We start from the raw sequence: 25,283 nt of genomic DNA on the forward strand, positions 1-25,283 counted from the left end.
GCAGGAGCAGGATATAGTAAGTCCTCCTGAAGTACACTCTGACTCCACCTCTAGATCCCTTCGAACCTAGAGTTCTAAGACTGGCTGCTGTGAGGGAGCTCTGTTGCTCAGGTATGTGACTTCAAGGACATTATAGGTTTGCTGTCAATCATCAATACATTCTGGGTGTTGACAAACCTTTCTGGCGTGTATTTTCTGGGTATATATTTTAGACTTCGAACGTAATAGTTCCTGTTGTAGCTATGTCACTGTGTCATTGTCGTAGGAAAGTATTTCTAGGCAAGTAAATGAATGGGTATAACTGGGTCCCAATAAAACTTTATTTGAAATTTTAATTTCACACAATTTTTACATATGACAAAACATGCCCCCACCACTTACCTTTACCCTTGTTGTGGTGCTTACAGTTGAACCCGGGTGCCTCGCACATGCTGGGCAAAGTCTCTCCCCCTGAAATGTATCCCCAGCCCTTCAGTTGACTTTTTCAACCACTTTAAAAAAAAACTAAAAAAAAAAAATTACCCTGTGAGCAATAGAGAAATAGGAAGTGGGATGCCATTTGCTAACTCTTGTCATACATCGCCAGCAAGAATAAGCTAAGCCCTCACAGATCCTATTTAAAATCTTCGTTGAGAGAAACAAATTGAGGAAATAGAAAGGAACATGCTGTCTGTGTACTTTCCCCTTAATTTTAGGTCTTTATCTGCAGATCAAGTCAAACTGCTGGACTCTTAACTTGATCCACTGCAGTCAAGTCAGCTCTGGCCACATCCGTATTCGCTGAATTCATTTAAAACATCACTCTACTCTCTGCTTTTATGGATGACCACTACATAATTAAATAATTTCATTTCCATTTTGGCACATGCAAACCAAGTGTGATTGAGAACATTTTCTAGGGGGCTGGGATGGAATGGCTCAGGCGACAAGTGCTCCGGCTGCACTTGCAGAGGATCCAGGTTCAATGCCCAGCACCCACGCGACAACTTGCAACCCTCTGTAACTCCAGCTCCAGGGAAATCTGACGCCCACTTCTGGCCTCTGGGGGCGCCGCATGACACAGTGCACAGATGTCCATGCGGGCAAAGTGACCAAAGCATAAACTAAAAGTAAGTAGATAAATAAAGTCTGTCGAGCAAGAAAACATTCTCTAACAAACTGCTCTGTGCCTGCCTAAGGTGACCTGCAAGGACTGCCCTTCAGAATTCACTTTTTTTTTAAAAGATTTGTTTATTTATTAAATATACAACATTCCTTCCAAGTATGTTTGTATGCCAGAAGAGGGCACCAGATCTCATTATAGATGGTTGTGAGCCACCATGTGGTTGCTGGGAATTGAACTCAGGACCTTTGGAGGAGCAGGCAATGCTCTTAACCACTGAGCCATCTCTCCAGCCCCCCAGAATTCACTTTTGAGGTGAAACTTCATTTCTCCGGCTCTCCAGGCAATGCTGTGGACTTTTTGCTCTGCTAATGATACACAATTACCAGACATGCCTACCTTGTCTTCTGGATTTCGTCTTGACCAGGGTAGGAGCTTCAGGCATTCAGCTGGGAAAATTGATCAAAGTAATTAAGTGGCCTCCCGCTCCCTGGCCCTGGTCTGTTTAGGAGCCTGTGCTTTTTGGAAGAGGGCTGTCTTTCACAACTTGGAAAGGCTGGTGCCTGTTCTCCCAAGGGAAGACGGCAAAGGTCTCTTTCTCGGGCAAAGTGAATGTCCGAACGGTCTTTCCATAGGCTTGGCTTAAAGGACTCTCTCTGTTAAGTTAGCTGCACCCTAAGATGAAAACAAGCACACTCAGCAGGTCGTCGTTCTGCTTCCCTGATACCAAATCTAAGTGACAACAGACCCGTGACTTGCCCTGGAGGCTGAGAAATTGCGCACGCACGTCCCACCCTGCCCAGCCCACAGATGCATGACTGAGCCTGCGCCAGATCAGATATTTATTTACTCAGAGATGTTCTGCGAATTTCCTGGGAAGGTTTACTCATTGACTTCAAAGACTTCAGTCGTCTGGACCTTCTACCAAAAGAGGCATGGTTTGCAGTGGTGCATGGACGAGAGGGCCCGTTGAGAAGGTGATCGTGTGCGCGCAGAGCCCTATAGAGGACCCCTGTCTGCTCCCGTGCACGCTGAGCTTGCTTACACTTGGTCTTTGTGTCTCGGCAGCAGTCTATAGCTTTGCTGTTCTTCTTCCACCCTGTCGTCTCTCCTGAGCCCTTTCCTCTGGGTCTCAAGTTAGTGGCACTGAGATGGGGAATGGTCTTGGTGTCCTAGCTGCCACGGTTGGCTGTTCGGTCTTAGGTGGAACTGTGAGTTAGCTTCACCACCTCTGGAGTGTACCTAGCTCTTTTAAGGTGCACAGCTATTCACTGACGCCTCTGTTCATTTTACCCCAAGAGTCAAGTGTCCTGGGACCCACTTCGTTAAAGGGTTCTGAAGGCTTTTTCTTCTATCAGAGTCACGCCCGGGGCTCGCCCTCTGGGTGGTACAGTTCCTCCTCCCTTAAGCCCGCCGGTCTTCCGTGAGTTGTTGGCGTGGTTTGATTGATTTGGCTGATTTACTCACTAATCATCTTTGCTTCTCTCTTGGTCATTAGTCTCCCGTGCGCTGCTCTGCCGAGAGCTGCCTGAGTCTCGTTTGTGAGACGTGTGCCCCGCATCCATCCTAAAATGAGGAATGGCAGCTAGCTAGTAGGGGGGCCTTTGAGATACAACGTCAAGGTTTTTGAAGAATCGATTCCTTTCTGACCTTTATAAAATTTTTTATTTTTACTATTTTGTAATTTCGTGTGTATGTCGGGGTGGGGCATGAATGCACCTAAGTACAGGGGTCCTCAAAAATCCGAATTGGGCATTGAATCCTCTGGAGCTGAAGTTCCAGGCGACTGAGCCTCGGGTTCTCTGCCGGCCACACTCATAACCCCTGGCCATCTCTGCAGCACCTCGATTGTTTGGGTTTTATTGTTTTGAGATGTGATCCTTCCTTTTAGTGAGTTGCGATCCCAAGGGAATTAGACCGAGAGGATAGCTCAGCTCTCAGTCGTTCACCTTGCTCCTAGCCTAAGCAAGTGAAGTGAAGCAAGTCTGTGGCATGTGGTCCAGGTTTCCAAACAATGGGGCGCAATAGCGATCGATACCGCGCTAGTGAGAAAGGGCAATTGTTATCTCCAGCATCTGTAATCCAGGGAGTCGTCAATACTCCCAGACCAGCAGGCTTCGGTCCTTCCGCCTCTGTCCCCTCTCCTCTCCCGTTCTTTTCTTTCTCCCTATCCCTTGGAAGCATAACTAATCCTATGGCCATATTCGCCTCTGATAATGATTCTCCTCCTGTGTTGTCTGTCTCGGGGAATGGTACACCATCCTGTCCAAACCCGGCACCCACGTGTCTTCTATGCTCTTCCCTCCCTTGGCTTACTGTTTAGCTATTCATTCCTTCAGTTTCATGTCCTCTTTAGCTCGGCCACCTGCTCATTGGTTTCATTCCCTCCTGCCCCTAGGAGGGATGAAATCCCCTCCCTTTCTCCCTAATAGCTTACAGTCATGCCCCCTCCCTCCATTACTCATTCTCCAGGAGTCACTTTCCTGGGGGATTCAGTTCATTCCTGTAGCACAGTTAGGGGACTGGTCTACGCTTCTACAACACCCTTTATCTACACGGAATATATATATTTTCGAGACAGGGTTTCTCCATAGCTTTTTGATTCCTGTCCTGGAACTAGCTCTTGTAGACCAGGCTGGCCTCGAACTCACAGAGATCCGCCTGCCTCTGCCTCCCGGGTGCTGGGATTAAAGGCATGTCCCACCACTGCCCGGCCAGAATATTTATTTTTGTCACTATGAACAGTAACCTTTTTCTTAGCTCTGCTCTTGTGTCTTCATTGTAAAACACAGGCCTAATACATGATCAGTAAATGGGTTTTGAGACTGAGTATTCCTGTGTAGCCCAGGATGGCTTCAAATGTGTGATTCTTCTTCCTCAGCCTCCCTAGTGATAGACTCAATAAATGCTCAAATCAATGAGCTGTATGCTCATTCTTTACAAAAGAAAATTAAAAATTCGAGCTTGTAATTTGGATGAGATAACAAGCTAAGAAATATTTTCTTTGTATAGATTTTTAAGGTTATCAGTAGCATTTTCACATGTCTTAGTTATTTCCCAGTTTTTATATCACTAGCAAATAGAATTGATCCTCTCTTATAATTGCAAAGTGATTTCCTACACGTCATTCTATGATCCGCATTGCTTGGAAGGGAAGCACGTGTCTTGCGTTCCCATGGTGCCCTTGTGCTGCTCACGGGGCTAGGATCAAAGCTGATGTTGTCAGGTCTGCTAACAGAGGGAAAGCAGCCCTTCCAGGAATCAGTCAGCTTGACAAATGCTGGAGGTGAGAACAGTCCCTCCTGGGTATGCCAGTAAGGCTTGCAGAGGGCTCAGGGGGAAGTGGAGACCAGCGGTGGAGAACCAGGAAGGAGCAGCAGCTGCACGCGCAAGGACTGAGCGTCAAGCCAGTATCACACAGACCACATGAGCTGCTTCCCCAGAGGAGCTCACATCTGGACCATCTCAGCTGGGCATTTTAGTGCTGGCTTGTGCAAATGATGGAGAAAATGACAAAAGAGATAGGTTCATACTATGTAGGTCTAGCTATCCCCAGCCTCCATAGTGTTGGGATTAGACACATGTGCCACCATAGTCAGCTGCTCTTTGAAAGCCGCGGGAGACAAGGATGCTTGCCTGGTACTCTCATCCAGTTCTTTTCCAGCTGATCCTGAGGACAGTCCGGGGTGTACAGTATGTCTGAACAGCCTGCTCTGTTTATTAGATGCCACACCCAGATGTGTATTTCCATTGATCTATCCCCGAGATACATTCATAGCTATACTCTGGTCAAGTAATCACGCAGAATGAAAGGCAGAAACCTTGCCAAAGAAGAGAAACTAATGCTCTGCTCGTAGAGAGCGGCTTCCTTACGAGCAAAGCTGGCCCCGAGCTTTACAGAAAGCTTGACCAAGCAGTGTTTATAATCCTGAATTTCTATGAAGTAGTTCTATAGTCTTGTGTAGATTTTTAAATAGAGTATCTGTTACATAGGAGAGAGAACTGTGTTTGGCCTGTGGACTCAGGAGGATTCTCCATGAAGAAGTTACTCAAAGAAACGGTAAGCAATGTAATAAACCACTTAGGTGTGTAGTATTCTTATCAAGACTTTATCTTTTTGACACATGGTGTTCTGGAAGCACATGATTAAAAGTTTTTTATCTTGCCTATATTTATACTTTATTTCTTCCAACTCTTTATTGTCATAATCAGGACCCCTAGAGAAATACTGCTTTTCACATTATTTCTTAGGACTTCCACCAATTGTGTCTTTATTTATTAAACTAAATGTTTTTATCAGTAGTTTTCTATTAAAATTAAGATTATCTGTACTATAAAAAACTCTTAAATTATCATCATCAGTTTGCTTAAATTAGCTATATTTTTTAAAGATTTATTTATTTATTTATTTATTTATTTATTTATTTATTATGTATACAGTATTCTGTCTGTCTGTATGCTTGCATGCCAGAAGAGGTCACTAGATCTCATTACAGATGGCTGTGAACCACCATGTGGTTGCTGGGAATTGAACTCAGGACCTCTGGAAGAGCAGTCAGTGCTCTTAACCTCTGAGCCATCTCTCCAGTCCGAATTAGCTACATTTTGAGTGATTGTTATGATGTGTACTTTACTCTCTTGCTTTGAGTCTCTTCTCATCCTTTCTGTGAGTTTATAGCACATCCTGTAAACAGTGGTTTCTCTGTCTCACCCCATCCCACAGTTGTTTCCAAATAACCACTCATTAACTTACATTAATTATTAAAACTTGACTAATAGCACAGGCTTATTACTAGCTAACTCTTACATTTACATTAAACAATATTTTTATCAAAGTTTTGCCACATGGCTCAAGGCTTGTTACCTCATTTTCTACATGTCCTGTTTGTTCAGTGGCCAGCTGGCATCTCTCGCCACTCTGCCCCTCCTTATCTGAGTTCTCAATTTGATTGTTCTGCCTAACTCTATCCTCCCTGCCTATTGGTCAAACAGCTTTTATTATTAACCAATGAGAGGAATACATATTCACAGTATGCAGAAAGATCATCCCACACACCATCCCGCTTCCCTCTTCCTCTGATGTCCATGTGCAGACAAAATGTGATCAGCTAGCTCCCCTCCCCTGCTGCTGAGCTGTCCCCACCATTGTGGACTCTAACTCCCTGGAGTTATAGGTCAGAATGAAGATTCTTATGTTGCTTCTGGTTATGGTGTTTTAATCATAGCATCAGAAAACTAGCTACTACTTGTTTTCATATTGTTGAGATCTTATTTATTCTTAGATAATCTGCCATAGAGACTTACTTGTTGTAGGAAGCTGCTTGTTTGTTTTCTTGGCTGCCCAGACTCCTGAAATAATCACACAGAAACTATATTATTTAAATCACTGCTTGGCTACTCATTTAAGTGAATTGCTAGCTAGCTCTTACACCTAGTATTAACCCATTTCTAGTATTTTATATTTTACCATGAAGCTTGTGGCCTATTGGCAAGGTTCCAGCATGTCTGTCTCTGGCAGTGGCTCCATGGCTTCTCTCTTACTCCACCTTCTTCCTCCCAGCATTCAGTTTAGTTTCCCCTGCCTAGCTCTGTTCTTCCCTATTAGGCCAAGCCAGTTTTCATTATTCATTAATGGTAATCACAGCATACAGAGGGGAATCCCACATCACTCACTAACATATTAAAAGTTATGGTTTTTTTTTCTGTAATGCAACAGAAAATGGAAGTAACCTTAGCTCATGAAGGGATGTTTTTAGATTGATACTTTTAGCTACAAGAATATATGATACTCAACAATGAATTCACTAAAAGAAGTCAATAATATGATCTTATTTGCAATGATTTCAAAAAAAATCTCACAACAAACAAAATCCTAAGCATAAAACTTAACTAAATATGGTAAATATCTCCACAATGTAAACAATAAAGCACTTAAGAAACTAAAGAAACAGAATCTGAGAACTCTGTCTATTGTTTATGGTTCAGTCTAATTAATACTGTGAAAACAGCCATATCATCAAAAATGATTCATAGATCCAAACTAATCCCCATCAGATATCAATGTCATTCTCCACAAAAATTGAAAAGCAACCCTAAAATGCCTCTGGAAGTAAACAAAACAAAACAAAAGCAAACAAACAAAAAAAACCCGAGGAGCAAAAGTAATACCAAGTAGAAGAGCAAGGCTGCAGGTATCACAGTACCACCTGACTTGAAGTTATACTGTATAATGTATAGTGACAAGATAAGCATGGTACTGAAACAAAACCAGGCATGTAGGTTGAAGTGCTAGGAGGCTCAGAGTCGATCCACACACTATAGTCATCTCATTTTTGACAAAGGTTCAAAAGCATGTTTTGGAGAAAACACTGACTTTAACAAGTGGTGACAGGAAAATTGGATATCTACACACAGACAAACAAAACTAGATCTGAATCTCTCATCTTGCACAATACTATATTAAGACTGGCTCCATGACCTTAATGTGAAACCCGAAATTTTGAAACTACTAGGTGAGGCCTGGTGTGGTGTTGGGAGGCAGAGGTAGGCAGATCTCTGTGAGTTTTATTCAGCCTTGTCTGCATAGTGAGTTTCAAGATGGCCAAGGCATTTTCTTGGCCTGTCCCCCCAAAAAAACAACCAAACAACAATAAAACTAGGCTCAAGTAATGACTTTATGAATAGGAAATAATAGCAAGAACTGACAAATTGGAGTTCATTAAATTGGAAGGTTTCTGTCAGCAGGCAGCAGGAGACAATCAGTGGATGGGGCACACAGCCTACAGAAAGTAAGAAAATCTTTTCCAGCTATCCGTATCAGAGATATTGATATGCAGAATATCTTTTGAAATAAAAAAGAAACATCCCAAACCAGATAATTCAATCAGAAGACAATTCTCAATAGAAAAATTATAAATGGATGGAAAAAAAGATGAAAAAAGCATAATTTGTGTCAGCGACGCAGGAAAGACTATTTCAATGTCTTTTATCCAAGAGTGGGCCTGATGTATTCAGAAGAGTTCTCGTGTCTCCTGTTTGAATCTGAGTCCTGAACAAAGGCCGTCTTCTCCATATATTGAACAGCACAGCAAATATGGTGACAGAAAGGAATGAGGGACTTCTGTCTTCATTTTTTACAGGAGTCTCACAAAGGAGAAGATTGCTGTTCTGGTCCTATTAATTCAGAACAACATACCAAGATAATCTCTATCCACTGGTTACTTCAAACATGTTTAGAGAAGGCTCTGTTTTCTATGCCTTGCTGCTTCAGGTAGATGGTCTCAGATCTGGTTACCACCCATCACACACACATCATATTGTTCTGCCCAGCAGACAGCAGGAGCCATGAAAGACTCCGAGAGGTGAAGTGTGGAACATGGAGGGGTCCAAGGAATAGTAAGATGGGTTACAACGTTTTCCTTAAAAGTCAGTCAGTTCTGAACAGGTTGAATATGCAGTCTGTAAACAGAATGGTTGTAAATGATCTCAAAGCACATTACCAACATGATGTCGAGCTGGGTGAAAGTCTGATTTGTAAAGGCAAATTTTAGACAGCATTTCTCAGGAAAACCATTCCCACGTGTCCTAATTAGAATTCTATTGCTGTGAAGAGACACCATGACCAAAGCAACTCTTAGAAAGAAAGCATTTAATTGGGGGCTTGTTTTCAGTTTCAAAGAGTTAGCCCATTATCGTCATGGCAGAATGCATGGCAGGAAGCCATGGGCTGACAGCTTATATCCTGATGCACTGGCAGATAGGCAGGCAGACAGACAGACAGACAGAGAGCCACTGGGCCTGGTGTGAGCTTTTGAAGCTTCAAAGCCCCACCTCAATTGTTCACCTCCTCCAACAAGGCCACACCCACTCCAGTAAGGCCACACCTCCTAATCTTCCTAAAGAGTCCACCTATTTGGGACTAAGCATGCAAACATATGAGCCTATTGGGGGTCATTCTCATCCAAACGACCACACCACAATTCTCCCCGCTTTTCTTCTATAGGAAGAAGGAAGAAGCCACTCCAGGTGGTTAGTTGGAAGGTTGAACAGGTAACACTGTGATGGAGGCAAAGAAGTATGGTTGGACTGAAGCTCAGGAGAGGACCCGTCTTCTGCCAGGTTGTTATCTTCTGGAACCGGGTTAGGCACAGCTTTATCAGTCAACTTGATATCCAGAGGGGGAAAAAAGCACTGAGGGGAAGCCTTGGCCCAGCAGGTGGAATAGCATCCACCCACAGCTGGGCCTTCCGGGGAGTTTATATAACACCATCGGGTCTGGTAAAACATGTCTTCTGATGTTTCCTCACAGGTGTTAATGAGGGAAACCAAGAGGGATGACATTACAGATTTAAAGTATAAGCTGTGCCATCAGTGTGTTGCTGGGTAGTGAATCCCTTGATCCTTAGCTATTCAGAGCAAAGCAAATCAAAACTACATTGAGGGTCTATCTCGTTCTGAGTTCAGAATGAACATCACCAAGAACTTGAAACAACAGAGGTTGGCATGGACATGTGTGTCTGGGGGTGCCGGGGGAAACAATGTACGTAGTGATGGTGAGAATGTGTCTGGTACTGTGGAGATCGTAAGAGGGGTTCTTCCAAAAATTAAAAAACTAGAACTAATGTATAATCCAGTTTAAGTATATAGCATCCCCCCTCAAAAAAACCCAGTCAATTTACTATAGGAATACCCGCAGATTTGTGTAATTGATGCCGTATATATATAACAGCCAAGATACAGAATAACCCTGGGTGCTCACTAATGGACGAGGGAGAAAAATGTGGCCTATGGGCACAGTGGAGTTTGATTTAAAGAATGAAATTATTTGTAGGAAAACTGATGAAACTGGAAATCATCACATTAAGTGAAACAAGCCATCCTCAGAAAGACAAATATGACACCTTTTCCCTCATATGTAATGAGTAAGGAAAAAGAGGGGAAGAGATGGGATTAAAAAGAGCAATATAGGGGCTGAGTATGATCAAAATCCATTCTTTTATGTGGGAATGTCATGGTGAAACCCCTCACTGAGACGTTGGGGGAAAGGCATGGAGGGGTATTTTAAGAGGCTGAAGAAACGCACAAAGTAGCTGGGGCTGGAGTTGGGAAGCCAAGTCAGAAGGGATTGTGGTGAACTCAAACGCAGCTTGGGCCACCAGTAAGACCTTGTTTCAAAAGCAGTTTTGGGGTGGAGTTAACAGCTTAGCTCGCAAAGTGATTGCTTTACAGGCATGAAGATCTGGGTCCCATGACCCAGAACCCACATTTTAACAGCCAGGCATGGTAGCATACATTCTGTAGTCCCAGCTCCAGGGAGGTGGGCACAGGTTGCTACATGGCAAGTTTCAAAAAACAAGAGTAAAGGGATTTGGGAGATAGTTCAGTTGGTAAAGTGCTTGCTTTTTGAGTGGAATCTCTCAGAACCCACATTTAAAAACAAATAGGTGTAGTGGTGTGTACTTGTAATCCTAGCGCTAGGGAGGTGGGGACAGGTCACTGGCGTACTGGCCAGCCAGTTAATTTTATCAGTGTTCTCTAGGCCAATGAGAGGGCCTGTCCAAAAAACCAAGTTAAGAGGGGCCTTGAGGAATGACACCCAAGGTTGACCTCCTCATGCACACTCATGTGCGCATGTGTGGGTGCACACACACACACTGTTGTGTGACAGACTTCCTAGAGAGATGTGGACAAATGTCTGGTGTCCCGATCTGGTACTAGGGTCCTATAGGATTCCTGGGGAGCTGCTAACCATCTCTCCATACTGGAATCCTGAAGAACCTTGCTTTAACACCTGTTGCCATGGGAGAGGAACGTCCAGTGAGAGTGAAGGCGAGTCAGCAGAAAGCAAAACTTCCTTCTTTCATATCCTTTTCTGTGGGCTGCCACCAGAAGGTGTGGTCCACATTTAGGGTGGGTCTTCTGACCTCAAATAATCTAAGAAAAGTCTACGACAATGGACCCAGCAGCTCGGGTTTTAGTTGATTCCAAACTTCATCAGGTTCACGACCAAAATTAAGCATAACAGTTGGTGCTGAGTTTGAGTTCCTTCTGCTTCAGCCTCTGAATGCCGGGTTACATTTATGTGCTGCCTTAGGGTTTCCATTGCTGTGAAGAGACACCATGACCACAGCATCCCTTATAAAGGAAAATATTTACCTGGGTCTGGTTTACAGCTCAGAGGTTCAGCTCGTTATCGTCATGGCGAGAAGCATGGCTGTGCACAGGCAGCCGTGGTGTTGGAGCAGGAGCTGAGAGCTCTCCATCGGGACTGGCAGGCAACAGGAAGAGAAAGTGAGCCAACTGGGCCTGGCTTCAGCTTCTAAAACCTCGAAAGCTCACCCCCAGTGACACACTTTCTCTAACAAAGACACACATACTTCAACAGGGCCACATCTAGTGGTGCCACTCCCTATGAGCCTATGGGGGGGCACATTCAAACCACCACAATCTCTGACACAAATTCCCATCAGTGGGCGGTGGTGGCGCACGCCTTTAATCCCAGCACTTGGGAGGCAGAGGCAGGTGGGTCTCTGTGAGTTCAAGGCCAGCCTGGTCTACAAGGACAGGCTCCAAAGCCCAAAACAAAACAGAAACAAATTCCCATCAGTTACCCCTCATTCCTGGCTAATTCCAACCCTCAGGACCCAAATCTTCCTTTTTCCTCTTTTTAAAGACGCGTTTATTTTTGCTTTATGTGTTTGAATATTTGCCTCCATTTATGTGTGTGCATCGCATGCGTGTCTGCTGCCTGTAGGGGCCGGATGAGGATATCAGATCCCTTGGTACCGGAGGTACATAACGTCATGAGTGACTGTTGTGAGTGCTGGGAACGAAACCTCAGTCCTCTGCAAGAGCAGCAACTCCTCTTGACTGCTGAGTCATCTTTCCAGCTCCTTCGTTTTCCTATTTTAAAGGGAAAGCTAATCCTCAGATGAGTTACAAAGGTCTGAGACGTGAGGAACGATCTACAACCGAGGCATTACATATTTTCCTGCATTCCTATGATCATGTGACCCAAGCATGTCTATAACTGCAGCTGCTGGGCCTTTACTCTGACTTATCAAATGGCATCCTACGATTGAGCAACAATAAGGTACTTTATCATAGGGACCATTTACAATGGTTTGAGGAGCATGTAAGAATCAGGGGCTCCCGGCGACCCAAGACAAGGAAGGTATGGTTCCCTTATCCGGGCCTGATGGGGATTTGAATAGAACAACTTCACAGGCCTTATGGTGCATTGGCAAGTGGGGGAAATTGAGAACATCTGTCTCACCTTCTGCCTCCGTGCTGCTTCTGGGGCTCCCAGGTAACCAAACCCAACCCAATCATCAGACCGTTAAACTAAAAAGCCATCCCGTTGATTTGCTCTGACAAGACACCTTTTTCATTGCTCTCCCACTCTGCCTCTCTCCCAACTTGACCACTCCCTTCCTTGACGTTCTTCTCCCCATCCTCCCTCTTACTGACCCCCCTCCGGCCAGTTTACCCAGAGGATCTCATTTATTTCCTCTTCCCAGGGCGATCCATGCATCCCTCTTGGGGTCCTTCTTGTTACCTAACTTCTCGGCAGCTGTGGGTTGTAGTCTGGTTATCCTTTGGTTTACATCTAGTATCCACTTATGAGTAAGTACGTACCGTGTTTGTCTTTCTTGGTCTGGGTTACCTCACTCAGGATGATTTTTATCTAGTTCCATCCGTTTGCCTGCAAATTTCATGATGTCATTGTTTTTTTTTTCACAGCTGAGTAAATGGACCACATTTTCTTTATCCATTCTTTGGTTGAGGGGCATCTAGGTTGTTTCCGGGTTCTGGCTAATATGAGTAATGCTGCCTGCACCAATTGGAGAAAGAGAGGGATAAACACCAGTGCAAAGAAACATTCAACAGCGTAAAAGAGAAATAGGGCACCCCCAGGACCTAGTGGCTCCACGACAAGACCAATACAGAAGAAATGACCTTAGGGAGAAACCTGGGAATTGCCAGAAATCCACAAGGATCACCCCCCGGCCCCGCCCACCCAAGAATCCTAGCAATAGTGGAGAGGGTGCCTGACCTGGCCTTCCCCTGAAATGAGATTGGTGACGACCCTAATTATCATCCTAGAATCTTTATCTACTAACTGATGGAAGCAGATGCAGAGATCCACAGCCAGGCACCAGGCAGAGCTCCGAGAGTCCAGTTAAAGAGAGGGAGGAAGGATTATAAGGCAAGATGGAGTCAAGATCATGACAGGGAAACCCACAGAGACAGGGGACCTGAGCTTGTGGGAGCTCACAGACTCTGGACTGCCAGCTGGGGAGCCTGCATGGGACCGAACTAGGCATGTGTTGAAATTGAAAGTCTGCATGTGGGTGACAGCTGTGTAGGTTGGTCTGTTTGGGGGGTCCCTGGCATTGGGACCAGGTACTATCCCTGATGCATGAGCTGGTTTTTTGGACCCCATCCCCTGTGGTGGGATGCCTTGCTCAGCCTTAATACATGAGGGAGCTCCTTGGTCCTGCCTCAGCTTGATGTGCCAGGCTTTGTTGCTTCCCCACGGGAAGTGGGATAAACACCATGAATGGGTTGGGGGTGGGTTGGGGATAGCTCGAGGAGGGGAAGGGGAAGACTGTGGTTGGTATGTAAAATGAATAAAAAAGTTAATAAAGAAAAAGAGGATTTGACAAACTGAGCCACCAAGATGGGATGCTCTTTCACATGTAGATGTGCGATATTCTTTAGATGTCCACTGTTCTCGAGCTGTATCAGTGCGGGTTTCATAATAGGAACTTTGTTTGAGTGTGCTGTTCTGTATTCCTTTAAGTAGCTCCAGTAAACCTCATTGGTTCACCAAAACAAAACAAGCCATTCCATTAAGTTAAAAAGCAAGTAAACATAAAATGTATCTATTCACTTTGGTTTTTTTTTTTTTAATGTGTAGCCCAGACTGGTCTCGAACTCGTGATCCTCCTGCCTCTGCCTCCTTCAGCAAATCCTTCTGGCGTGCGCCACCACAACCAGCCATTTGTTCACTTGTAACATTAAACAATACTTCCTGTTGATCTGCTGGCGTCTTTCAATTCTGATCCTTTGTGGTTTTTCTTTTCAAACTTCCATGGTAGTTCCAGATTTCATTTTTATATACCACGTTGGCAACTACTGGAAAGTCTTCCATGGTCTAGCAGGTTGTATTTAAAGTTACCCACTCAGGTTCCATTTTCTGCTTCATTTCTGGGTTGGCGGCAGTGGCAGGGAGCCCAGGCTTAGCTACCGTAAAGAGCTAGAAGACACCATTCACAACACAGAATTTCCCCAGTAGAGGGGCAGCCCATCAAGACAAGGACCACCAAATTGTCCCAAAGTAATTTTAGTTAATAGAGTATAGGATCTTAACTTGGAAGGAAAGCCATACGTCACCTACACGCTTTACATAGTTGTGATTTTCTCCACCATTCTGTTGTTGCGTACAGTTGCCCTGCACCCAGACACTCCAAGAGCAGGACCCAACCCTAACCTTTCAGTGACTCCTTTTATGGCTTCAGAATTTCATTTCTTTGGAATTGTGATAGCAGGTTTGCCCACTGGTATCAAGGGACGCAAGTAAGGGATATTCCCTTGGATTCTTGTGGTGCTTTCTGAAGGAAGGAATCAGTGTGCTATTGAAATAAACAGGAGCCATAGAAGGAACCAAGACCGAGTGCTACATTAGATTCTGATACGGAAAAGTCTGAAGGGAAATGCGGGTCGGATGCTTTCGGTGTGGGGCAAAGCATGAAGGATGATTCACTTAGTGTGTGATTTAATTTGGAAAGTAGAAATAATGGGATGGAAGCAGTTTTTATTTCTGGGAAAACGAAACAGAAAGAGATAAAAAGCTGGGTGAATTCAACAACGGCGTCAACAACAGCAGCCACAAGAAAGCCGACCCATCGCCCACAGGAGCTGAAGCCTGCTTTTATTTGGGTTTTGGAATCATTACTATCCCAGAAAAAGAAGAGAGAAAAAAAAAAGTTTTTTAATTGAGTTTGAGTTTGTGGTTCCCTTAGAATTGCACAAATCACACTATTAAATTGACTTAATTTTTAGTTATTTTAATGTTACATGTTAGTTAACTAACTACAAGACGTATATAACATGATATGTAACTCAGACAAGCTCCCGAGCCTTATGCTTAGAGCTTTTCATTTTTAAAGAAGATAATTTTGCATTCAAAACAGAGTTTTTTGGGGAGATGGCAGTTGGTGAAGGAATATTTTGCTTTTCGACTGTGAGTTTCTCTCAGCCTCTTTCATAAGTACAGGCGTTAGGGGTTCAGCTGCGGTACTTTCCTGAAGGCCCTGGATCCCCCTCTGTTGCCATGACATTTTTGCATGAGATAAACATAAGCTTGACCTAATGTGTATGTGTATCGAGGCAGCAACCCTGTTAATGTTAGGGATGTTTGAACCTAATTCCCACTTTACACTTTAACGTTAACACATTTATGACTTCTCGTTTTGAGAATGGTTTGCTTTGGAATTGGGGAGAGTGGGAATGAAGATGCGTGTGGCCTAAAGGAGCATGTGTGTGTGCGCACGTGTGTGTGAGTGTGTGTGCTTGTGTGTGTATGAGTGTGCGCATGTGTGTGTGTATGTGTGTGCATGCTTGTGTGCGTGTGAGTCAGGAGGATGGGTAGAAGATGGGAGTAAACTCCAAAGCCCTCTTCTTTTTCAGACTTGGGCTTTGTAAGAAAGTTTTCTGCAGAGGTTGCCTGAATAATCAATGTGTAATTCTGGTAATGGCTACCAGAATTAAAGGTAAGTGTTTAAGAAAGGGCAGAAGTAAGGGCAGTGTTTAAGGCATGTTCTAGATAAGGATGGTCAGGGGTGGCAGAACCTACAGACTGACAGAGGATAGTGCTACTAGCGTCTGAGAATTTTGAGTGACAGAAGAGTCTTCTAGTGCCTTTTAAACCACACTCGGTCAATGACATTTGCTTAGTCTGGCGGCATATTAGATGGACCCTAAATGCTGCCGGAACTTGTTAGAACTTTTGAAAAGCAATAGAGACCAGAGTGGCCAGAGTTGGTTGTGCATGCCTGTAAACACAGTTGAAACACAACAGTAGACACAAGTTCAAGATCAGCCCGAGATACACAGTGAATTCAAACCTGGACACAGAGCAAGAATCTATCATAAACAAACAAATAAATAAATAAAAACAAAAATAAAATCTCAATGAAATGAGATGCTTTTATGAAGAAACAAGACAATAGCAAAAAGGAAGAAGAAGATACCACAGTTCAAATAACAGGAATTCAAAAGACTATTAAAAACTATTTTGAACAATGGTCTGCAAACACATTTTCTTTTCTTTTCTTTTTTAATTTTATTGAGCTCTACATTTTTATCTGCTCCCCTCCTTTCCTCTCTCATCCCCTTCAACTCTCTCCCATGGTCCCCATGCTCCCAATTTACTCAGGCGATCCTGTCTTTTTCTACTTCCTATGTTATGTTTGTCTCTCTTAGTGTCCTCATTGTTGTCTAGGTTCTCTGGGATTGTGAATTGTAGGCTGGTTTTCTTTGCTTTATGTCTAAAAACCACTTATGAGTGAGTACATATGATAATTGTCTTTCTGGGTCTTGGTTACCTCACTCAATATGATGTTTTCTAGCTCCATCCATTTGTCTGCAAATTTCAAGATAATGTTAGTTTTTTCTCCTGTGTAGTACTCCATTGTGTAAATGTACCACATTTCTCTTATCTATTCTTCAGTAGAAAGACATTTAGGTTGTTTCCAGGTTCTGGCTATGACAAACAATGCTACTGTGAACATAGTTGAGCACATGTCCTTGTGGCATGATTGAGCATCCTTTGGATATATACCCAAAAGTGGTAGTGCTGGGTCTTGAGGAAGGGTGTTTCCTAATTTTCTGAGAAATTGCCATACTGATATCCAAAGGGCTGTACCAGCTTGCACTCCCACCAACAATGCAGGAGTGTTCCCTTTACTCCACATCCTCTCCAGCATAAGCTGTCATCAGTGTTTTTGATCTTGGTCATTCTTACAGGTGTAAAATGGAATCTCAGAGTTGTTTTGATTTGCATTTCTCTGATGACTAAGGATGTTGAACATTTCCTTAAGTGTCTTTCAGCCATTTTGAATTCCTCTGTTGAGAGTTCTCTGTTTAGGTCTGTACTCCATTTATTATTGGATTATTTGTTCTTTTGATGACCAATTTCTTGAGTTCTTTGTATATTTTGAAGATCAGCCCTCTGTCTGATGTGGGGTTGGTGAAGATCTTTTCCCATTCTGTAGGCTGTCGTTTTGTCTTGCTGACTGTGTCCTGTGCTTTACAGAAACTTTTCAGTTTCAGGAGGTCCCATTTATTAATTGTTTCTCTCTGTGTCTGTGCTTCTGGGGTTATATTTAGAAAGTGGTCTCCTGTGCCAATGCATTTAAGTATACTTCCCATTTTCTCTTCTATGAGGTGCAGTGTGGCTGGCTTTATCTTGAGGTCTTTGATCCATTTGGACTTGAGTTTTGTGCATGGTGATAGATATAAATCTATTTTAATTCTTCTATATGTTGAATTCTAGTTATGACAGCACCATTTGTTAAATATGCTTTCTTTTTTACATTTTATATTTTTTTCTTCTTTGTCAAAAATCAGGTGTTCAGGCCGGGCGATGGTGACGCACGCCTTTAATCCCAGCACTCGGGAGGCAGAGGCAGGTGGATCTCTGTGAGTTCGAGACCAGCCTGGTCTACAGAGCTAGTTCCAGGACAGGCTCTAAAGCCACAGAGAAACCCTGCCTCAAAAAACCAAAAAAAAAAAAAAAATCAGGTGTTCATAGGTGTATGGATTGATATCTTGGTCTTCTATTTGGTTCCATTGGTCCTCCTGTCTGTTTTTATGCCAATACCAGGCTGTTTTCAGTACTGTAGCTCTGTAGTAGAGTTTGAATTCAAGGATTGTGATGCCTCCAGAAGTTATTTAATTGTACGGCATTGCTTTGGCTATCCTGAGTTTTTTGCTTTTCCATATGAAGTTGAGTACCATTCTTTCAAGGCTGTGAAGATTTTTGCTGGGTATTGCATTGAATCTGGAGATTGCTTTTGGTAATATTGCCATTTTTACTATGTTAATTCTACCTACCCAAGAGCATGGAAGGTCTTTATACTTTCTGATGTCTTCTTCAATTTCTTTCTTCAAAGATTTAAAGTTCTTGTCATACAAAGTCTTCCACTTGTTTGATTAGAATTACTCCAAGATATTTTATGCTGTTGTGGTTATTGTGAAGGGTGTTGTTTCTCTGATTTCTTTCTTGGCCCATTTATCATTTGTAAAGGAGGGCTACTGATTTTTTTTAGTTAATCTTGATCATGCTTCATTACTGAAAGTAGTTATGAGTTGTAAAAGTTCCTTGGTAGAATTTTGGGGGTCGCTATTGTAAACTATGATATCATCAGCAAATAGTGAGAGTTTGACTTTTTCTTTCTGATTTGTATCCCCTTGATATTCTTTTGTGGTCTTATTGCTCTAGTTAGGACCTTAAGAATTATGTTGAGCCGGGCGGTGGTGGCGCACGCCTTTAATCCCAGCACTTGGGAGGCAGAGGCAGGTGGATCTTCGTGAGTTCGAGACCAGCCTGGTCTACAAGAGCTAGTTCCAGGACAGGCTCCAAAACCACAGAGAAACCCTGTCTCAAAAAACCAAAAAAAAAAATTATGTTGAATAGATATGGATAGAGTGGACAACTTTGTCTTGTTCTTTATTTCAGTGGGATTGCTGTGAGTTTCTTTCCATTTAGTTTGATGTTGGCTGTTAGCTTGCTTTATTTTGCCTTTCTTGTGTTTAGGTATTTTCCTTGTATCCCTGCTCTCTCCAAGACTTTTTATCATGAAGGGATGTTGTATTTTGTTGAAGTTTTTTCAGCATCTAGTGAAACGATGATGTGGTGTTTATTTTTCAGTTTGTTTATATAGTGGATTATATTGACAGATTTTCATATGTTGTACCATCCCTGCATGCAAACACATTTTCTAACCCAGAAGAAATGGACAGATTCCTGGGGACATACACTATACTAAGATTTGTGAAGAAATAGAAAATCAAAACAAAACTGTGTCAAGTAATGAGAATGGATCAATAATAAAAATGTCCCAGCTGTCTTCATTGCTGGCCTAAAAAACATTTCAGGAACAACTCAGATTTTCTCAAATTGTTCTCATGATGTAGGAGGTCCTTCTGTATTTGTGTTGCTTTCATTGGTTAATAAAAAAACTGCTTTGGGCTTGCCTGGTGAAAGGGCAGAACTTAGGTAGGCGGGGAGACAGAACTGAATTCTGGGAGGAAGAAAGCAGAGTCAGAGAGCTGCCATGGAGCCACCAAGTCAGACATGCTGAATCTTTCCCAGTAAGCCGTGACCTCGTGGTGATACAGATTAATAGAAATGGGTTAAATCAAGATGTGAGAGTTAGCCAATAAGAGGGTAGAGCTAATGGGCCAAACAGTAATTTAATTAATACAGTTTCTGTATGGTTATTTCGGGTGTAAGCTAGCCAGGCGGCCAGGACAAACAAAGGGCCACCCTCCTCGTGCAACACTCCTGAAAACCAAAGAGCAAAGAATTCTTCCAAACTTGTTCTAAAAGTTGAAGGTTATCCTAATACCAAACCAGACACGGGCATAGCAACAACAGCAGAAAGCCACAGCCCAGTGTCTGTGATGTACATAGATAGAAAAATGGCTAATAAATACCAAATTTGTCTTCTGCGCAGATGCCTGAGTCACTCCCAGCTGCACAAATGTGGAAGCTGGGGGACAGTACTACACTCTTAACATCCAGGTTACTGGATGGACAGATGTTCTCTTTGCCCAGGATTGGGGGTTTTCTGAGGTGTAGAACCTTTAGTAGTTACATAGGATCGTGTTACTATACAGGAGTATGGCTGTCTCTTTGATGAGCTGACTTCATTTTCTTTAAAAAAAAAAAAAAAAAAACAACCCAGTGGTAGGATTATTGGGTCAATATAACATTTCTAGTTTCAGGTTTGTTCATGGGTCTCCTCAGTGTTTTTCACAAATGGGTGTACTAATTTACATCCCAATCAACAGTGCACAAGGGTTCCTTTTTCTCCACATCCTCCACAACCTTCAGTGCCTTTTCTCATTGATAATCATCATTCTCACTAGAGTGAGGTGATAACTTTTGTGGTCTTAGCTTGTAATTCTCTAGGGGCCTCCCCCATATACGTGTTGATCATTTCTGTATATTCTTTTGAGTAATGTCTGTTTCCTGTGTTTAAATCGTATTGGGGGGAGATTGCTCTTGACTTGTGTGGTTTCTTTATATATTTTGGATATGGACCTCTTTAAATAAGTAAACAACTAGCCGTGTTTGGGTGCTGGTCTATTATCTCTCGAAGATAAGGCAGTGCTCTCATCATCAGAAAACCCTCAAATGTAGTTATCAAAGTGGCAGTCACCTAACTAAACTTCCCCAGCTAAACCACTAGTAAGATGTTGCCAAATTTTAGCCTAGCATGTGATGATAAGTATTTTATACTGGCAAATACCTTTCATTAAACACCTTCTTTTCCCTTTGTGTGTTACTAGAGCAGAGAGAAGCCGGAAATCATGGCTAGACTTCTGTGGAGGGCTGCAGAGAAAAGAACCAAAACCTGCATTTACTAATATCTGCACGCCAAGTGTTCTAGACAGGTTATTTAAATTTTTTGGTCATTGTGTAACTTCCGCATTACTACTGGAGCACAATGCCTCAAGATCTAGGAGCTGACTTTTAGTTTACCGCATGTTTTTAAGGCTGCCGTCATTTTCTAGGCTTTTGCCTGGGAAGCTTGTGGGGCCGGCAGCCATTCATAGACTGTTTCAAACGAACGGCCTTTCTAGCAGAAGTTTGTTGTTTTTGAAGGCTGGGAGTGAAGAGGTTCCTGAAAACTATGGGATGGGCCGTGGGGGTGGGGGGCACTGCATGGAGGTTGAGCCTCCGAGATCTGGAGAGGATGGTAGGCAACGGGGCAGAAAGAGAAGTGGGAAGATCCTGACCATTACCTCTATTTCAAAATTCTGAGGACAGTCAGCTCCACCCTCTGAAAAGACAGTTGCTTCTTCCTCTTTTGTCTGTGGCAAGGTATGTAGTTCCCTATTCTCAGAATCCAGACTCTCAGGTTCAAGGGGAGCTGCTCAAGGGAAAATGAGGTTGGGCTGACTTTAGAAACAAGCCAGCAGCCCACTCTGTCTGGTCTGCCTCTGCTTGCTTCCTGGTTCCCCACAACTGCTCTACAGCTTGTGTGCATGTGGAACTCTACATTCAAAGTCCTGCTTCTGTTCTTGTTTGTTTTGAGACAGGGTTTCTCTGTGTAGCTTTGGTTGTCCTGGAAACTCACTCTGTAGCCCAGGCTGGCCTCAAACTCAGAGATCCACCTGCCTCTGCCTCCTGAGTGCTGGGATTAAAGGCATACACTGCCAACACCACCCGGCTCAAAGTTCTTTTAAAAGCACGTCTCGTTGGGCGGCGGTGGAGCAAGCCTTTAATCCCAGCACTCGGGAGGCAGAGGCAGGCGGATCTCTGTGAGTTCGAGGCCAGCCTGGGCTACAAGAGCTAGTTCCAGGACAGGAACCAAAAGCTACGGAGAAACCCTGTCTCAAAAAATCCAAAAAAAAAGCATGTCTCCCAGTAGGCAGAGGCAGGTGGATCTCTGTGAGTTCGAGGCCAGTATAGTCTATAGAGTGAGTTCTTTGACAGCTAAGGCTACACAGAGAAACCCTGACTCTCAAAACCAAAAACCAAAGTGGAGGTGGTAGTGGGAAAGCATGTCCCCCTTCATCGTCCCCTCACAGGTCTTGCTTCTGACCTTGAATTACTTGAATTACCCAGTCTGTGTGTTCAAATGGAGTTTGATCTGCCATATACTATTGTTTTGGGGTGATTTGCTAAGTCTATTCCTTCAATGCTTTTATGGATCAAGCTAAATAAATGCAGGTAATATGTTTTGAGGATTTTCTTTAATTTTTGCAGTTACTCTGACTTGTTTTTGTAAAACAAAAAATTCAAAGTAACAGACCTATCTTGTGAGGTAGTCATATACAAATTCATACGCTAATCCTCATAAATACCCACATAATACCAGTGGCTGTTTTTTGTTATTGTTGTTGTTTGTTTTGTTTTGAATGGTTTTCTGAGACAAGGTTTCTCTGTGTAGCTTTGGAACTTGTCCTGGAACTTGCTCTGTAGACCAGGCTGGCCTTGAACTCACAGAAATCTGCCTGCCTCTGCTTCCCAACGGCTGGGATTAAAGGTGTGCCCCACCGCTGCTGGACTACAGCTGTATATTTTTAATAGATCAGTTCTTATGAAATGCTATTTTGTAAGCATCATAGTATGATAAGAAGACAAGGTATTGAAAAAATGAGGTCTTCTATTTAACCTACATTGGCAAATGTTCCATATCACCCTTAACATCTAAAGAGTAAAAATTAAAATGAGTTACATTTTTTTCTTTCACTCACTCACTCACCTACAAAATAAGCAGCACACACAATCACATTCAAATGTTGTTGGCAATTCTCACACATGAACGGTAGAATTAAAGACATCAGTCAGTTAGCAGTATTAAGCAAGAGTTTTTACAGTGTACCATACCCTTTTGCCTGATAGAATCTTCTGAGAATTCATACTAAGGAAATAATCTAGAGATTAAACAATATCTGATGAAAATGTGTACTCTGTTACAAGAGGGTTGTTTGTAATATTGAGAAATTAGTCACACCCTAAGATTCCGCAACAGAAAATGTTAATTAAATCATGGCTCAGCTGCTCAGTCGGAGATTGATTGGGAGAAAGTACCTAATCTAGACAGTCCTAATGGTAACATCATAGATAAATCTGTGCTGTCAAAGAACAAAAAAAGGAAAGAAAGAAGAGAAAAATTGAGACTCACAAGTTGGTAGTCATATTAAAAAAATCTTACATTGTGTAGAACACAATGCATGCAAAGGCATGTATAGAATTATTCTTATGATAGGGAATGGAAGAATTTTATAATTAAGTTAGCAATCTGATGTTTCATTTTTAACCTAAACATAGTGTGGTAGTTTGAAACAAAATGGTCCCCAAAGGGAGTGGCACTATTGGGAGGTATGGCCTTGTTGAAGTAGGTGTGGCCTTGTTGAAGTAGGTGTGGCCTTGTTGGAGGAAATACGTCCTCCATTGAAGTCTGGGCATTGAAGTCTCTTCTTCTGCAAGCTTTGATCAGTGTGACACTCAGTCTACTTCCTGTTGCCTGCATATTAACATGTAGCGGCTCCTTCTGCAGCACCTTGTCTGCTTGCATGCTACCATGCTCCCCGCCATGATGATAATTGACTAAACCTCTGAAACTGCAAGCTGCCACTGCGGTTAAATGTTTTCCTCTATAAGAGTTGCCATGGTCATGGTGTCTCTTCACAGCAATAGAAACCCTAACTAAGATACATTGTATGTAAACTAATTTCCCTACCATAAGACTACTGCCTAAACTCCCCAAACTAACCTAGACTAACAGAAATACAAAATTATTTCTATACTACTGTTGAGCAGGGCTTCAAAGACGTAAATACATGGGGCTAGGGAGATAATGAATGCTCAAGAGCCGCCCTGCAAAGCCAAAGACCTAGCTCAATCCCCAGTACCCAGGTTAAAAGAAAAGAAGGAGGAGGGGGAAGAGAGGGAGGGGCAAAAGGAGAAGGAAGAGAAGGAGGAAGAGGAGGAGGGGGAAAAGAAGAGGAGAAGGAGAAAGAGGAGAAAAAAGAGGAGGAGATGATAAATCATCACCATCATCATCATCTGGGAATAGTAGCATGTGATCTTAATCCCAGGGCTGGGAAGGAGCCTCCCTGGGGTTCCCTAGGGGACCTGCCTCCTTGGCCAACCAGCATAGCCTAAAGTTTGCTTTCCAAAAATAATTGTCTCCAGGTTATAATCAAAATTTTATTTTTCCCCAGCCAGGAGGTGGTGACACATGCCTTTAATCCCAGCAAGTGGGAAGCAGAGGCAGGTGGATCTCTATGAGTTCAAGGCCAGCCTGGGCTACAAGAACTAGTTCCTGGACAGACTTCAAAGCTACAGAGAAACCCTGTCTCCAAAAACAACAACAACAACAACAACAACAACAACAACAACAACAACAACAATAATAATAATAATAATAATAATAATACTTCTCTCAAAAACAATAGAGAGAAAGGATGGGGGAAAGTTTCACCAGAAACAGAATTTTGAAGGTTCTATGTGCTAACAGGAAACCACCTTTACTTCTCTGGGATGCTCTGCCCACTTCATCAGGCCTGAGAGGCAGGGCAGCATCAATGTCAAAAGTTTCAATAGAAAAAGCCAGAGCATTTGATTACAGAGCAAAACACCGCAGGCTCTGAGAGCCGGCAGGGAACTGTCAGAAACTACACTCCATCTTCTACCGAGGTAGACTGCTTGGTTTGATACAAGCCTTCTTCCTCACTCAACCTGTTCTTGCCAGGCTCTTACAGCTGTGGAATTTAATTATGTTTTGGTTGAGGCCTTTATTTCACATTTCCCCCAGCTTCATTATGGAGCATTATCTAGTATTTTGTTGAAATAGGGGCGGCGGCGGGGCTGCGTCCCCAACACCCCGGCCGCTTGGCTAGCTCATGCCCGAAATAACAACACACAAACTGTATTCATTTAAAGAACTGCTTGGCCCATGAACTCTAGCCCTTACAGGCTAATTCTCGCACCTGGACTAGCCCATTTCTAATGATGTGTGTAAGCACCCCAAGGTGCGCTTACCAGGAAGATTCTAGCCTTCGTCCATCCTGGGAGAGTGTAGCATGGCAAGCATGGCATCTCTGCTCCAGAGCAGAGCTGTCGAGTCTCTCCGGGAGCAGAGCAGAGTCTGACCTCACTTCCTCTTCCGCCCAGAATTCTATTCTGTTTCCTCCTCCCATCTATGCTCTAAGCTAAGCCAAGCAGTTTCTTTATTGCTCAGCCAATGAAATCAACAGATTGATATATGACACTCCCACATCAGTATTTTAGTCCAGTAACACCACCTATTCAAATGTATTTGATTATTTGAGCCAGCAAAGCACCTACATTACATATTGTAAAAATAACAGTTAATATATGAATTATATTAAAACTACCAGTTAATTTTCACACTGTTGTACATCAATTAAA

The 25,283-nt window shown here is 43.0% G+C and overlaps 1 long non-coding RNA gene across 1 annotated transcript; it reads left to right on the plus strand.

Annotated features, from left to right (window-relative positions):
* Positions 1 to 1,963: 1,963 nt before the first annotated feature.
* Positions 1,964 to 9,220, plus strand: LOC126512132 (uncharacterized). Its single transcript, XR_007594915.1, has 3 exons — positions 1,964 to 2,079; positions 5,096 to 5,162; positions 9,105 to 9,220. It is a non-coding gene; the product is annotated as an uncharacterized lncRNA (long non-coding RNA).
* The last annotated feature ends 16,063 nt before the right edge of the window (positions 9,221 to 25,283 follow it).

The sequence above is a fragment of the Alexandromys fortis genome, unplaced genomic scaffold, assembly GCF_014885135.2.
Source record: "Alexandromys fortis isolate MF-2015 unplaced genomic scaffold, M_Fortis_MF-2015_v1.1 scaffold_10, whole genome shotgun sequence".
NCBI lineage: Eukaryota > Metazoa > Chordata > Mammalia > Rodentia > Cricetidae > Alexandromys > Alexandromys fortis.